Source organism: Euprymna scolopes, chromosome 10 (genome assembly GCF_053919585.1).
Source record: "Euprymna scolopes isolate OS-2025 chromosome 10, ASM5391958v1, whole genome shotgun sequence".
In the NCBI taxonomy this organism is placed as follows: Eukaryota; Metazoa; Mollusca; class Cephalopoda; order Sepiida; family Sepiolidae; genus Euprymna; species Euprymna scolopes.
Window position 1 is genome coordinate 107,171,613 of NC_136491.1, and position 16,542 is coordinate 107,188,154.

The window sequence follows — 16,542 nt, forward strand, 5'->3', positions numbered from 1 at the left end:
TAACACGAAACTGCGAATAAAATATAAAAATCTCGTAATTTCTCAGTTAAAAGTGGGTTGTTTATTTTCTTTATGGATTATACTTCCAAAATAACCTATTAAAGTTGTTTTAAAAGTAATAGAAATATTTTTTTAAACAGTAATGAATTTTCCGAACTCAATATTTTTCAATTTTTAAACTTTAAAAATCTATCAAAATTTTTCTATTGATTCTATTTTTACGATATTTTCAGGGTCAATGTGAAATTTTATGTTCTTTCCAATAAACCGAATATAATATTTTAGACAAACGTTTTTTTTTTTTTAATTCACGCCCCTCCCCCCATTTTCAAGTGTCTATTAAAAAGTAAATAATTAATTTACTCCCAAATTGAAGAGAAAAGGTCAATAAATAATATATTCAAATTTAAAACAAAAAAAAACGTAGTGTTTTTAGAATTTTACCTGTAAAGTTTAAAGTTTAAAACCTTTTTTTTAACCACGTTATTTGTTTTTTCTTTTTTTTTTTTTTTAATGGAACCTTGGTCCTTGCTCCTTTAATTGAAAAAAGAAATTAGGGCTTGAATTACATTTTTCGAGGAGTTATAAGCTTGGAAAGACAGGGGGTCGAATAATTCACGCCTCCCATTTTGAAATGTCTATTAAAAAGTAAATAATTAATTTATGTATCAAAATCTTATATATCACAAATTGAAGAGAAAAGGTCAATAAATAATATATTCAAATTTAAAACAAAAAAAAAAGAACGGTTTTTTAGAAATTTACCTGTAAAGTCTGAAGTTTAAATCCTTTAAAAAAAAAACAAAAAAAACACGGTTCTTGCTCCTTTAATTGAAAAAAAAATTAGGGCTTGAATTACATTTTTCGAGGAGTTATAAACTTGGAAAGATGGGGTGGAATTATTCAATATTTTCACGAAATTTCTGACACAAGATGTCATATTCGAAAAATTACATAAATTGATCATGTAGTTTATTTAAAACAAAGACAATCAAAATTAACGATTTTTAGCGATTTTACTACTAAATGCAATTGAATGTAAAACTAAGTTGGGGTTATTTTATAGGTACCTCCAATGCGCGCCACAGTTTTACCCCCCCCCCATATGTAACACGGGGTTTGTATTACTGTACACAGATTCGAAAAAGTTGTCACAAAACAAATATAGAACAAATAAATGTTATCAAAGGCAAGATAAGTTACTTTTCTACCTATTTGGATATTTTTTTTAGGTTTTTATTTAATGTAACCATGGCCTCGTGTTTATTCAGCTAAAAAAACAGTGTTTATCGATGTATTGGAAAATTTAAAATGGCGGCCGACTCTCTAAGACGGTAAGTTTGGGAAAATGAATTATAAATAAAAAACCAGTCAAAATACTGTTAAACCCCTGCCGAACATATGCCAGCCTATGTCGCGGTAACATATATTGAGTGAGTTTTTAACAAACCCAACTGCTAATATTTTTTTTAAATTTTTACAGCCTACAAAAATAATGAAAATGCGAGACAAAAATCGTGTTTACATTATCGACGCTTTAAAAACAATGTTCCTATGTAGTGAACACCGACCACTCTTTTTTTTTATAGGAGTAATCGAGGATAAATGAATTTAGGAAAACTCGACCCTGGAAAACTCCTCCCCTTTTACTAGGTAGGAAAACTGGTCCCTTATTGAATAAATATCGATTGAAAACACATTTTATAACCGTTCTTGAAGAAGATATTGTCTTTAAAAGAGAATACACATCCTATAATATTAAAAAAAAATATTTTTACTTGTTTACTGGTGTTTTAAAAAAATTAAATTAAGTTTTCTAAGTTCTCGTTTTCTACCTAGCTTGAAAGTTTTTTGTGTTTCAGCTTATTTTAAAGAGTTTATTTAGTTAAAAAAAAAAAAAAAAAAAAGTAATGTCGAGTGTTACTTATGAACAAAAAATGTTCGACATAAGAGGATCACGTCTTAGGAGTCTCGATAATTGCTCAAAAAGAGAAAATTAAAGAAAATACTGAGGTAGCTATAGTATTAAAACGACCCCCCCCTTCCGAAGAAAATAAATTTGTATATTTTTTAGGTAATAATGCACATCCCATAATATTTGTACAAAATTACTGTTTTAAAAAAATTAAATTGATTTTTCTAAATTTTCGTTTTCTACCTAGCTTTGTAAGTTTTTTGGTGTTTAAACTTATTTTAAAAAGTTTATTTAGTTAAAAAGAATTTTTTTTTTCACCCCAAACAAGGCACATTGCCACTTTGATGTAGGGAGTTACTATTAGAGACACAGGCTACAGGGGTATTAGGTGAGGAGTTGGGCAGCAACATGTCGGTTCACGTTACACTTGAACTTTTGCATGTCAGTACAGTTGGGGAAGCAGGAACCTGGCAGGGAGTTCCAAAGTCTAGCGGTTCTGGGGAAGAAACTACTGGAGTAGAACTTTCTCTTACATCTAGGGATCTCTACTGTGAAGGGGTTGGATTGTACTGTTTGTCGAGGGTATTTACGTAGAGAGGGTACAAGTGCTTGCAGTTCGTCGGAACATACACCATTAAAGTACTTGTAAAACAGGCAGAGGGATAGCTGTATCCGAAATTTCGTGAAAAATATTGAATAATTCCACCCCGTCTTTCCAAGCTTATAACTACTCGAAAAATGTAATTCAAGCCCTAATTTCTTTTCAATTAAAGGAGGAAGGACCAAGGTTTCATTTAAAAAAAAAAAAAAAAAACGTGTTTTTTTAAAAAAAAAAAAAAAGACAAGGTTTTAAACTTCGGACTTTACAGGTAAATTTCTAAAAAAAAAAAAAACACTACTTTTTTTGTTTAAAATTTGAATATATTTATTGCTCTTCTATCTTCAATTTGTGATATATAACACTTTGGTGAGTAAATTAATTATTTACTTTTTAATAGACATTTCAAAATGGGAGGTATGAATTAATTCGACCCCCTGCCTTTCCAAGCTTATAACTACTCGAAAAATGTAATTTAAGCCCTAATTTTTTTTTTCAATTAAAGGAGCAAGGACCAAGGTTTCATTTAAAAAAAAAAAACAAAAAAACAAAAACAAACAACGTGGTTTTTTTTAAAAAAAAAGTTTTAAAATCGGACTTTACAGGTAAATTTCTAAAAAAAAACACTACTTTTTTTTGTTTTAAATTTGAATATATTATTTATTGATCGTTTATCTTCAATTTATGATATATAAAACTTTGAGTAAATTAATGATTTACTTTTTAATAGACACTTGGAAATGAGGGGGGGGGCGTGAATTAAAAAAAAAAACCTTTGTCTAAAATATTATATTCGGTTTATTGGAAAGAGCATAAAATTTCACATTGACCCTGAAAATATCGTAAAAATAGAATCGATAGAAAAATTTTGATAGATTTTTAAAGTTTAAAAATTGAAAAATATTGAACTCGTAAAATTCAATTAATTTCATTACTGTTTTTAAAAAAATAATAATAATATTTCTATTACATTTTATACAACTTTAATAGGTTATTTTGGAAGTATAATCCATAAAGAAAATAAACAACCCACTTTTAGAGAAATTACGAGTTTTTTTATATTTTATTCGCAGTTTCGTGTTAGGGGTGTCAAAAATTCCTACAAAAATTCTGATACACCTAGTCATCTGCTTCAATTTAGATAGCGCTTTTTCATTGGCTAATCAAACTCCCAAAAATTCAATTTAAAAAATAATAATAAATAAATAATAAATAAGTAACTAATCAGAAAATAAAAAGTCCCCCCCCCCTTTAATATCACCTTAAAAATTACTAGAAACATAACAGAAAAAAAATTGAATAAAATAAAAAGTCGAGTTAGCGTGTCAACATTTGAACAACGCTCGGCTCGGCTGACACCGATAATTGCCGGTCTCGCCCGATCCACGCTTGACGGGAATTCACGAGAATTCGGGTCAAATTATGCAAGAGTACCCGTAATTTAATAATAATCACGTTATTCAATTTTGAATTAAAAATTTAAAAAAAAATTGTTTAAATTTAAACTCATAAAAGGTTTTCATAGTTTAAAAAAAGTTCTATTTTATATTTAATTTTTTTTTATATTTCTATTAATATTGTTTATCATTTAAAAAGGTATTCCTTGTTTAAAATTATATATATATATATATATATATATATATATATATATATATATATATATATATATATATATATATATATATATATATATATATATATATATATTGATTCCATGGTAACGTACCGGTGACTGCAAGAAATTAGCCCCTTTTATGTGATAATGGGTTCGAGATTATTTTTCGCCTAACCTCCAGTATTGCCGGCAGTTGGAGGTTTGTCTATTATTAGTCTACGAAACTTTCGGCACCTTTCACCACAATACCGTATTCACATCGTGGAGTTAATCCTACTGAAATAATCGTACACATTAAAAAAAAAAGTAAATAAATAATGTATGTGTATTTGTTTTTATTTATTCGATAGAATATGCGATAATGAAAGATTTGATTGTGTAAAAAAAAAAAAAAGTCCGATATGAATATATGTACTGATGATGAAAAGCATCCAGATAAATAAATAAACGATTGCTATGGGACAACCAAAACTGAAATCTTTTGTTCGAAATTCGGGCGCCGTGCTAAATGAGCCCCAGCTGCCGCTATTTATAAAAATATACCCTCGGAAATTCTTGATGATAATTCCGCCCAGCAGTAAAAAAAGAACTACTGAGTGCCAGTTACGGCAAAGGCCATCATTAGAGACATGCATTATGCAATAGTTTGCAATGAACGTTCGCAGTATATACAAATCAGCCGTAACCACACTGATAGCTCCCATTTATTTGCATATTTGTATAGCGAATCTATAATAATTAATTATCGCTACAATTTGTTATGTTATTATTCCGTTAAAATCGACATTTATATTATTTAAAAACGTATCTTGTACTTAATTTGTTTTATTTGTAAATAATTTTATTTTATTTTGGCAAGAATAAACTGTTCTTGATGTCAACAAGGGAAATAATTCTGTAAAACTTCCGCTTGAAAATTATTTCTCTTTCGTCGGTGCGCTTTGCCCTTTACCACGGCCATCTTAAGAGATGGCCTAGCAGCTGAAAAATGACGTCATAGCCAAGATCCCAACAAATAATATACGTTGAACAGTGGAACACTTAGACTTTTGATAATGAGCAGAAATTTGTACAGAAAACTTCAAAATTGAATTGAAAAAAAATAAAATAAAGAACACGATGATTTATACTGAAACTCATCCAATAATAATAAAAAAAAAGAATTGTAAAGGGAAAAAGTTGTTTGTTTATGCGTTAAAAGCAATTGAACATTTCGTTGAATTATGGGTTTTAAAGATTAGAATACGTTCTTTATTTACTTCTAAATTACATTTAAAAAGAAAAGGAAAGAACACGATTTGATTTGTAATGAAACTAAAGTTTATTGAATATAAATAAATAAAAATTATGCATGTGAGATTACATATGTTTGAAGCAGAAGACAATCAAAATATGAATTAAGGCAATAAACAAATATTAAAGATTAACGATTTTTATAAAATTAAAACGAACAAATATTTTTTAAATCAAAGCGAACAAATATTTTTTAAATCAAAGCGAACAATATTTAAAAAATCAAAATTGAAAAACGAACGATAAATTAGTTTAACTGGAAAACGCAATGCAGAAATATTTCAAACATTAAATATTAAAACATTACAAAAATCTTTTGTAGAATTTAATTAAAAGTTTGATTTTTTTTTTCTTTTTCTGATTTTTTTTTTTTACTAATATTGTCATTCTCTTTGTGGCAAAAATTGTGGTAAATGTGTAGTTTAGCGGCGTAAATTATTTGACAAACAAAACTTTACAAAAAAAAAAATTATTTATTTTTATATAAAACACATTATTAGCCCCAAAGACTGAAATAAAACTAGAAAAAAATTCATTTTTATTATTTTTTCATCATTTTTTTATTAGACTAAAAGTACGACATTCAAGGACGCCATATTGTTTTTAAAATTTGGCCTTTCTAAGGTTTGACAGATTGGCCTTTTTTACACTCTTTCATTAAAAAAAAAAATGGCGGCCAAAAATATAGTTCATGAAAGAGCGTAAGAAAAGGTCAAATTTGCCCTTAAAAAGGCCAATCTCTCAAAGAGAAAGGCCAAATTTTAAAAACAATATGGTGGCCTTGATAGTTTTACATTTAATATAATAAAAAATGCTGAAAAAAATAATTAAAATGAATTTTGTCGGGTTTTATTGCAGTTTTAGGGTCTAATAATGTTTTATGTAAAAATAGTTTTTATAATTTTTTGTCTGTCAAATAATTTACGATAAGGGAATGAACTTCATATCAGCATTTTTAGAATTATTTAATCAAGAAATTCAAGTTTTACGGCATCGCTTTTATAAAATAGTTAGGTGAAAGTACAGAATATTTACAACACACTGTCCATGTTAAATAATAAGTTTCTAAGTAATCATTTATTATTTCAGCACATAACATAAATAACATACAAGATCATTTTTTTATATCCATAATTTCATTTTTTTAATAAATTCTGAAAAAGAATGTACTAATAAGAAAGAGATAAACATTTGAAATAGCGCTTTTTTTTTGTTTGTTTGTTTGTGTGTTCTTTTTGTTTTTTTATTGTTTAGCCTCAAACATTTCATAACCTCACTTTTTTCTTTTTATCGCATTCATCCACATGTAATGTAATTCCTTGTCTTTCGGAAATGAAAAAAAAAAACAGTAAATTTCAGTCCCTTTTCGTAGTTTCTTTGCAATTTGGATTTTGCAGCCATGTTAAAAATTTAACCAAAAAAATGTATACCTACTTCCAGTTAAACCGTTTCAACACATGACCAGATTTCACAGGACTAAGGTTCATGACGTCAGCAGATTAAATTGTGTTAGTTAATAGGCCTCTATTACGATCATCGTGGCCCAACCCAGGCACCATTTTATTTTTGTCCCCTCCCCCCGGACCTCCCCCACTGGGAGGTTACCTTCCATCCCCACTTCCCCTCTACATTATTTTTCTTACCCCAGTCCCAACTAGATATATTCCTGCTTGTTTTTGGTTCCCAGAAAACAGTGAGTGATCTATTACTTAGATCAGGGTCAGGAGGGACCATACCAACATACTCCATTAGGCATTTTGATTGTTTTAAATTTTTATTTTTTATGGACATTTTATTTAGCTTTGCCCCACTCTCCACCACAAACATTTTTTTATATAATACCAAATTTAAGACTTTTTTCTAAATGAATTGAACTTTTTCTTTCACACACACACACACACGCAAATGTACATCTATCTATCTACATAAAATTCAAATGACCTTGTAACAAGTGTTGTAACCCCACATCCGGTTTATGACTTCTGGTTGCGGATGCGTGCATGAATATAAACCCAACAGCATAAACAAACACAAATCACTACTTTTGTAGAATTTGACTTACGCACTATTTTCATTTTTTTTTTTTTTTCAATTTTGTCTTCACGAATCTTTATGCATTTTTTTTTTTACATCGTTCATTTCTGTATTGCATTTAAGTTATTTTAACGCAATTTTCTTACAAATAAATCTACTTTAACCTGTTGACAACCATAAGAGCATTTTACAACGGCGATTTACCCACCGCCTTCCTTTTTTGTTTAATTTATTCTTCAATTTTTAATACACCTTTCTTAAAAAACATTCATACATTTTCTTCTACCCTACCAACATAAATAAATAGCCACGAAAATGTTTTTTTTTATTTGCATTACAAACAAATAATCAATGCGACAATAAAGCATATTGTTTTACTGTGTATGTTTTCAGCATCCCAATTGTTTTTTTGTTTTTTTCGCATTTAAATTATCCAAATAAACAATTGTTAATACTTTCTGCTTTTTTTTTACATCGTTCATTGTCTTAATTAGTTTTATTGACCTTATTATTAACATGTAAATTAAATATTTGACCCAATGGGTCATGAATGTATTTAAAATTTAAAATAAATGAAAAAAAAAGTTATATTTTATTTTCATTTTCTATTTAAAAAGCCATTCTTAACATGGGGAGTGGTTTTAACTATTCTGTACTTTCAACTCACAATTTTATTTTAAAAAGATATATCAAAATTTGAATTTAATTTTAAGTATTATGGTATCTGTTCAGTGCACATTTACCTATAAGTATGGCAAACCACTTATAATTCAATGGTTGTAAGTTTTTTTTTTTCAAAAATAACCAATTATAAACAGAACGACTCATAGAAATCTATCTATATTCTTTTTTCATTTTAATATACTTTCATAGAAATGTTTCTGTTATGTCACAAAAAACTATTTTCTTTACGTCACAAGTGTCACACTCATAGATTAATTCCATAGCTAATATAACATTGACCCAACGGGTCACGGGTAGTCTAGTAATTTTATAAAACCGCGGGGGAATTTATTAAGTAGGTTTAACCTATGGAGTGAATGTGGTATTGTTGTAAACGTTGCAGTCAAGAGTAATCTCCAAAGTTATATAGACAATATCCATCCCCTCTCCAACTTCTTAGAGAGTCTTGTGCCTAAGTTTGTTTTGTTTGTGATTTTTACTTTTAATGATAAAAAATTGATTCTAATTTTTTCAACGAAATAAACTACATATCTAAGTTAATTTTTTTGCTTATATGATTTTGTTTGGACAAAAAAAAATAAATAAAAAAAAAAGTTTAGTTGAAGATTCCTTTACTCAATCTAAAAACTCGATTACTTGTAAAAAAAATCAAATTTAAAAAAAAATTAATTTAAAGTTCACCATTTCGTTTCATTTTTTTTTTTTTTCATTTTTTTTTACGATTTTTTTTGTAAAATGAATCATTTATCTTAAAATTGTATTTTAATTTTGAAATACAATTTTTATTTACTCGAACTCATGAAAATCAAACTTTGATTTGATGTTGTAATCGCTGGCGGCCATTCTTTTTCCTTAGTTTGTTGCACTAAAAATTTTTATGGTCGACATGTATGATGCCGTCCCTTCTATAATTTTTTTTTCTTTTCGTTTGTTTTCAATTTTTTCAGTGGATTAGTATCGATTGCACTCTAATCTAACAAATTATACCCTCCTCCATGCAAAGAATTCAATATTTTAAGATTTTTTAAGGTGTAAGAAATTCTGCAGAAATAAGCAGGCTCCTAATTGGTTGGTTTAACCCACCCACGATTTTTTTGGATGACGTATTGAAGGGAATTAATCGCTCCAGTGGCAGACCAAGGTATTGCACCTTAAGCCCGACTCTGCGTGTGTGCATAACTGAGTGTCAAAAACTCTCAGCGGGAAAGCGCGAGTTTATACCAAGGCTGCCAGTAAGATGCTCATTAGAAAACGATTGAGTACCCTCAAAGAATTAGTGAGGGAATATAAGCTCTCAGTAGATGTGACATTGGTTGCATCAGTGTACAATATAGCCAATCAATTGACGCGCGTACCACAGTGATGGTTAAATGCCATGAAGAAGGATGCGGGACCCGAGCGACAGATCGGTGCAGTTTATGTCGCTGAGTTGGACAGGGCGCATATCATGTCCATTCATAGGAACAGGAACAGTGGACATCCAGGAGTGTGACGCACCGCATATTTCGCCCAGAGAGTTTGCCCTGCAATAACAAAAGCAGCAGTTAGATTGGCAATATGAACGTGCGTTGAATGCCAATCTATAGATCCAGCGCCAGTTCACTGGAAGAAAGGAAAGCTGGAGGTGAGCAGTGATTGGCAACGGTTGGGAGTGGACATTACACACTACGGTGCTTACCATTTTCTAACTATCACTGATTGTGATCGCCACGGTTTTCAGTGTGGAGGCAATTAACATGGCAGGACTCGGCAACTATAATTTGCCACCTGGAAGGGGTCTTTTTTTTAATGTGGCCCACCTCGCGAACTACTGACAGGTAATGACACAGCTTTCTGCAGCAAAGAATTAAAGACGTTTGCAGATGAATGAGGCATGAACTTAAGATTTTGCTGTTCATATGGCCCATCGTGAAATGGCATAGCAGAGCGATGTCATCGCACTGTGAAATGGATCGCAACTAGAATGCGCTGCTCAAAAAATATCAGAGGCAGTCTACTGGTACAAAGTGACTCCAAAAGACAAGGACTCATATTTGACCTCACCAGCCAATGCTATATACTGGTATGAGGTCTGGATAAAAGCAATCAAGATTATGCCACCAGTAGCAGGTCCTGAGCATAGTCTATACCGAATTGGAGACTGTGTGGGTGAAGGCACCAGAGAATTGGTTTACCATGAGGTTTGGCCAGGGTTGGGTAACCAAGATAATCAATCCACAATCCGTTTTGGTGAATGGGATGCCCCAACGCGTAAAGGACTTGTGCCCCTGATACCGTGTACTCGTCAGAAGATTCCGACAGCACAACTTCCTCGGAGAGCATGTCAGAAAGTCTGATATCCGATGACGAAACAGACTCAGAAGATGGTCATGAGGCAGGAGTAGAAGCCGCGCTGGCTCCTGAAGAAGCCCACGGTTCTGAAGAGGCCCCACAATTGCAAAGAAGCACTGGGCAAAGACAACTACTGCCGGGATGTAGCCTATGTGATCATCAGATCATGAGTGTGTGTGGGGGTGGAACTGAACAACACTGACGTTACAAAATGATGTGCACAAGAACCGCCGTCATTCGAACCCGGAATCTGTCCAGTATAAGGAAAAGAGGAGAAGGGAAGAAAGATATGCAAATCGTGGTACTGTAGCAATTAAAAGTCTGTATATAAAGACGATTTTCTTGTTTTTTTTTGCAAGAGGGTTGAAATGTAATCATGATTTTGTCAAGTGGTATTAGGTGTCTGAGCAAATGACATAGACTCAGTTAGCAGAGGTATATCAAGTTAACAAATTTTTTTTAATATCTATGTGAAAAGGGTTGGATAGGAAACAAAAACTTACATTGCTTTCCTACTCCCCCTCCCTCCACCCCCCCTCACCTGATCCCATCAGGCATTTATTTGTAAAGAGTTCAAAAGATAAGGGAAAACAGGGAAAGAAAAAAGAAAGAAACAAAAAGGACTAATTTTTTTCGAATTGAGGACCCAATCCGCACCACACATGGAGGATCCGAACCAGGCCGTCTATCCAGCTGAAGGAAGCAGGAAGGGTGTCAGCACCCCTCCAGGTCCCCAACTACAGACTGATCGACTTGCTATGGTTGATTTTTTTCATACTGTGTGAGAGCCTGTCACCACCTCAATGTCTCGGAAGCATAACACAAAGATGGTGATGTCATAGGCGAATGCCGAGACCCTGGCTTTCAACCCTCCAGGCAATACGCTTCTGTGCAGAACTAGACTTGCCTCCTCACGCCTTTGCTTGCAAAGTAGCGGCTCCAACGCAAGGACGTAAAGCAGGGGAGACAACGAACAGCTTTGACGCATGGATCGGGAGATGGCAAAGGATTTTGAATACTTTCCGTTTGCCTGTATTACTGTTGTCAGTGCACGGTACAGTACGGAGATCCATTTGCGGAAGCTCTGTTTGAGTCCAGTGGTCTCTAGAACAGATGTCAGAAAATGATAGCCCACCCTATTGAAAACTTTGAACTGATCCAAATTGATCAATGTGACTTCTGTGTCGTCTTCTAAGATCATATGCAAGTTGTTTGGAATCGATCTTCTCTTTATGGCATAGTTCGTCTCTAGTTCAATCAAGTTGCCGATAACAACCTGCAGATTGGAGTTATGGACCTGTAGTTGTCTAATTCTTCCCTGCCATGCCTATCCGTTTTCTTCAGCAATGTGATCACTCCCTTGGTGACTTGAACTGGGATCGAACCCTCATCAAACTAATGGTTGAACACATTTGTCAGAATTGGTATCAACATGGGCAACAGACTCAAATACAATCCGTAAGGCAGACCATCGAGTCCAGGCGATTTGTTGCAACCAACCTGTTTCAGCACATCTCCCGCTCTGTTACCCTGCCCTCGCTCGCAACTAGCCACTCTAGCTGCTTCCAGGCGAGGAGAGTTGGCAAAAATTAAAATACATTGCAGTAATGAGTATTTTAAAATACAAACTTAGGCATGAAGCCCTAATGAATGGGAGGGGGGGGGGTCGGAGGTCTTTCTATTTGTCTATAAAACTTTGAAATTACTCTTAGTTGGCATCTTTCACCACAATACTGCATTCATACCGTGTAGTTAATCCTACTTAAGGAATCCCACACATTTATAAAAAAAGGAACATGTATTTTTTTTAATTTATTTATTCGATAAAATATGGGACATAAAAAGAAGTCTAACAATGCCCAGTTTTTGGGGAACCAAATAGAAAAAGAAAGAATAAACAGTCTAATTTTTGTTCTAAATTCGGGTGCCGTGCTAAATGAGCTACAGCTATCGCGAGTTTATAAAAATAGGTCCTTGAAATTTCTTTATGATAGACCCTCCCCACCTCCCCACTTTTTTATTCTTGTTGTACCTTAATTTTGTTAAATATATAAATCAAAATTTTACCTGCTAGATTGCAAATACAATCTTTAGATCTAGTAGGAAAATGGCTAAATTGGCAACACTGTGGCCTATAGATAGACTACGATCAGCTGATAAAATATACATTTAGTTTATTATTCGTCAAATTAAAATACATTCCAGAATGAGTAAGTTACAAAATACAAATTAACAACAAACTTAGGCATTAAACCCTAAGGAATTTTTTTTTGGGGGGGGGGAGTCAGAGGTCTTTCTATTTGTCTATGATACTTTAAGGTTACTGTTAGTCGGCAACTTTCACCAAAATACCGCATTCACACCGTGGGGTTAAACCTACTTAAAGAATCCTAAAACATTTTAAATGTGTAACGATTATGTACATGTGTGCGTGTAAAATAATTAAAACAATTTTTTTTAATTCAAATAAATATGGGATGTAAAAGTTCATTAGGATAAAGAAAAATATATATATTCTTAGAAATTTAGCAATTACATCATGCCTCCCATTGTATTTGTTTTTGAACAAATCAAATCGGTCGATTATAATTACCGCGTAGCGTTTTGCTTTCATGGGTTTTTTGTATTTGCACGTTTCCTTTTTTAGTTTCAACCAGGCAACTGAATTGTACGGATGGGACAGAATTCCGCTCCAGTTTCATTGATGGAACCCGTACGAGAAGGACATTTGAAACTCCCCCCCCCCCTGCATGAGCGATGGAGTCTCCAACTATCATCTCTTGAGACATTTTATTTCAAGCCCAAATAATTAGGCATATTATTATTTGAGTCCATTAGTAACTTCCAATTTGGTCTGAATTGCCGAACTGACATGATCATTTAAAATAGACTTCTGCATTATCCTATCTGTGCGAGGGCTGGATCTTTTTACATCAGAAGGCATCATATTAACCCCTTCAACAGCTGCCACCTCTTCAAAGACAGATGAACCAGCAACTAGTTCCTTTTGGAGATTCAAAGACTATTACCTTTTGAGGTCTGTTTAAGCTCTGTTTACAGAAGCAAAAAGCGGGCATTCCTTTTTTGGCAACCCAGGATCTAGTAAAATTTGTATTGAATTTTAATGTAGGCCTTTGTTGTGTTTGTCTTACTTTGCTACTGTCCTGGAGCAAAAACCAGTTAGATAAAATAACTAATCATACATTGGAATAAAGATATATGTATATTTAAAAAAACATTTTTTATTGCATTTTTACCCCAAACAAGTTTCATCATCCGATATATACAACAAAAAATAAAGAAAAACCTTTATCGTATACCTTTTAAATAACAGTCGTGTTCTCGTCAAGTAGGGTTTTTTTTATTCAAGAAAATAAAATTTCACTGTTTTTCGATAAGAGAAAAAACAGCGATGACATTGAAATTAAAACTCTATGACAAGTAGGTACACGATAAATGTTTTTGTTTATCGCCACAAGTGTAATCTGGACTTGCACCAATTTTCCTAATAATATAGAAATTATATATGTCGGATGATGAAACTCAACAATTGCTTATTAAAAAAAAAAAATTCCAACTATAATCTCCTTTTTTAGATAAAAAACGTAAGTAAAATGGAACCATGCACACACACACTTTTTGTTTAATGAGCGGTCCCTGCAACGTGTTGCGTTCAACATCGTAGCCGGTGCCTATTTGCCAATGGAAGTCTCACTCCTGTACGTTGGCTGTGGCTATTTCCTTCTTGATATTACTTCTAGCTTCTATATACTTCTGTCTATTTGTACTGTATGTCGGATAAGTTTGCGGTATGTATGCTGCCTTTGAGCAATGGCAGCTGCGCAAGTAGAACCATTGGGGAGAGTGAGGTTTACTATTTATCTCTATATAAATAAAATGAACTCATTTTTTCCCGTCTGATTTTGACATTAATAGGATTAAAAATCAAGATATTTCATGCAAATATAATATGCACAAACGGCAGAACAATATCTGAGGTGTGTTATAGGCTTATTATTTCTCAAATTCCTCGATAATCTTAGATTTCTATACTTTTTCTGCTGAGGAGTCACGGCCAAAATCGGTTAAGATCAATGGAAGTGGTAAAATATTTTCTCTCTAATAAATTCCTCCTCCCCCTGCCACCACTTAACACCGTTTGGGGATCGTTCACAAGGAACAGTTGAGAAGAGAACACCGGTTTGGCTTCGTAGTTCTTTCATGTGAAGTTATTTAAAATCACTAAACTAAGCTGCAGTGCTCTGTGGCGTAGTGGTTAGCGTGCTGGACAATTCACATTATATTTTCACGTTCGCGCCGACCTACCGTAGTCGTTTTTTTTTTGTTTTTTTTTCCTAAACAACTGGAATGGACTTTTCTTGGTGGCCGAACTGTTAACGTTGCAGATGTTTTTTTTTTTGTTTTTTTTCACACTTTATTTTCCTACTTTTACTCATGACTCCGGGTTTGATCCTTCCTACTTACCTACCATAACATTTTTTTAAAACTCCCCCCCCCCGTCCCGGAAACAAACACTCGGGCAACGCCGGGTACCCCCGCTAGCATGTATATATATTAGTGGTGGGATGATTAACCGGAATCGTTAATCGTAAGAATCGTGTATTTTGGGGGTAATCGGAATCGCATTGTTAAAATATACCTTAGATTTACGATTCTTTTATTACGATTCTCTTATATTTTTAAGTTGAACTGTTTGTTTGCTGTCAAAAATTTATGATAAAAACGTCATAGAACATTTCATAACATATTTAATATGATGTACAAGAATTTTATTAACTACTTTAAAGGTAATCTTTATTTATCTTAATGAGTTTCGAAATATCTTTGAAATTTTTTCTTTCTTTAATTCTTTAAATTTAAAAAAAAAAAATTTTTTACTTTCAGCTGAACTTGCCGTTACATTTCGTTTTTTTAGTAATAAATGCTTCTCTACATTAACAACCAACCTTGTGTCTAACTCTGCCCTTGTGGGGAGACAATTAAATAGGAAGTAATAGGGCGGCTGAAAAACGTTTTTCGACCATCATAAAAGCATTACAATACATTTAAACCTAAAGAATTTCTGCCATGTGCACTTGTTCTGAGTTAACTAGCCACTACTTGTGTTTCAAACTTTAAAAAAAAAAAAAAAAGCTTTAAAATAGTAAAAACACTAAAGCTCGTTTTGGCACCCCTATTATCCCAAAGAACCAGTTATGTTAACACTTTGCAATATTTTTCAATAATTATTTTTTAAAAAAAATTTTATAATCAATTTTTATTTAAAATTAAGAAATTATTTTCTAAAATATTTTGTTTATACATGTTTAAATTTTGTTTTTCTTAAATCAAATTAAGAAATTAATTTAAAAAATATTGTTTATATCCATCTTCATTCAAAAGGGTTACTTTTCGGTAGCTTCACCGGTTGTTAACCTAAATTTTCCAAAAGTCAGAACGAGGCTCGTCTGCCGGACCTACTTATCTAAGCTTCGCCGATTTTTGTTATTATAATTTTATCTGTTTTCTTTATGGATATTTTTTTTTTATTTTTTTTTTTTTTTTGCCGGAGTTTATGTAATTATTAACAGGAAAATTCATGAAAGTCAAAATGGAATCCATGCTATTTTTAAATATTTTTATAAAATCACTAGCGGGGCTACCCGGCATTGCTCGGGATCGTATAAACAATGAGAAAATCTAATTGGATTTGGAATATATTTGCTAATATAAGTAGAGAGGAATTTTTAATGGCTATGTAGTATTTATTTGGTATTTCGAGCATTAAGTAGTTGCTATTTTGAGCATTAAGTAGTTACCATCTGATAATGACCTTTGATTTAAAAAAGATCCCATGGAAATATTAAGAGTAGCATTGTAAATAACAATGTTTTCAAATGTTTTTATTTCAGCACAGCCTCCTTTATATCAACAGAAGAAAGTCAGCAAATCCATTCACATTTCGTATGCATTGTTTACATTTTGAAATCGAGTAATTATGAACTTCGTCGATAAATTTATGAAATCAGTCATAGTTTGATTTGTTCTAAATCGATGGTCGTGAAAATTTGA

At 32.3% G+C, this 16,542-nt stretch overlaps 1 long non-coding RNA gene and 1 other non-coding gene across 2 annotated transcripts in view; one reads left to right on the top strand and one right to left on the bottom strand.

Moving 5' to 3' along the window:
• Positions 1–16,542, top strand: part of LOC145286197 (uncharacterized) — a 239,429-nt gene that overhangs the window by 63,470 nt on the left and 159,417 nt on the right. The window lies entirely within an intron of this gene.
• Positions 4,621–4,751, bottom strand: LOC145286788 (U11 spliceosomal RNA). The gene has a single exon (XR_013869173.1). It is a non-coding gene; the product is annotated as a U11 spliceosomal RNA (small nuclear RNA).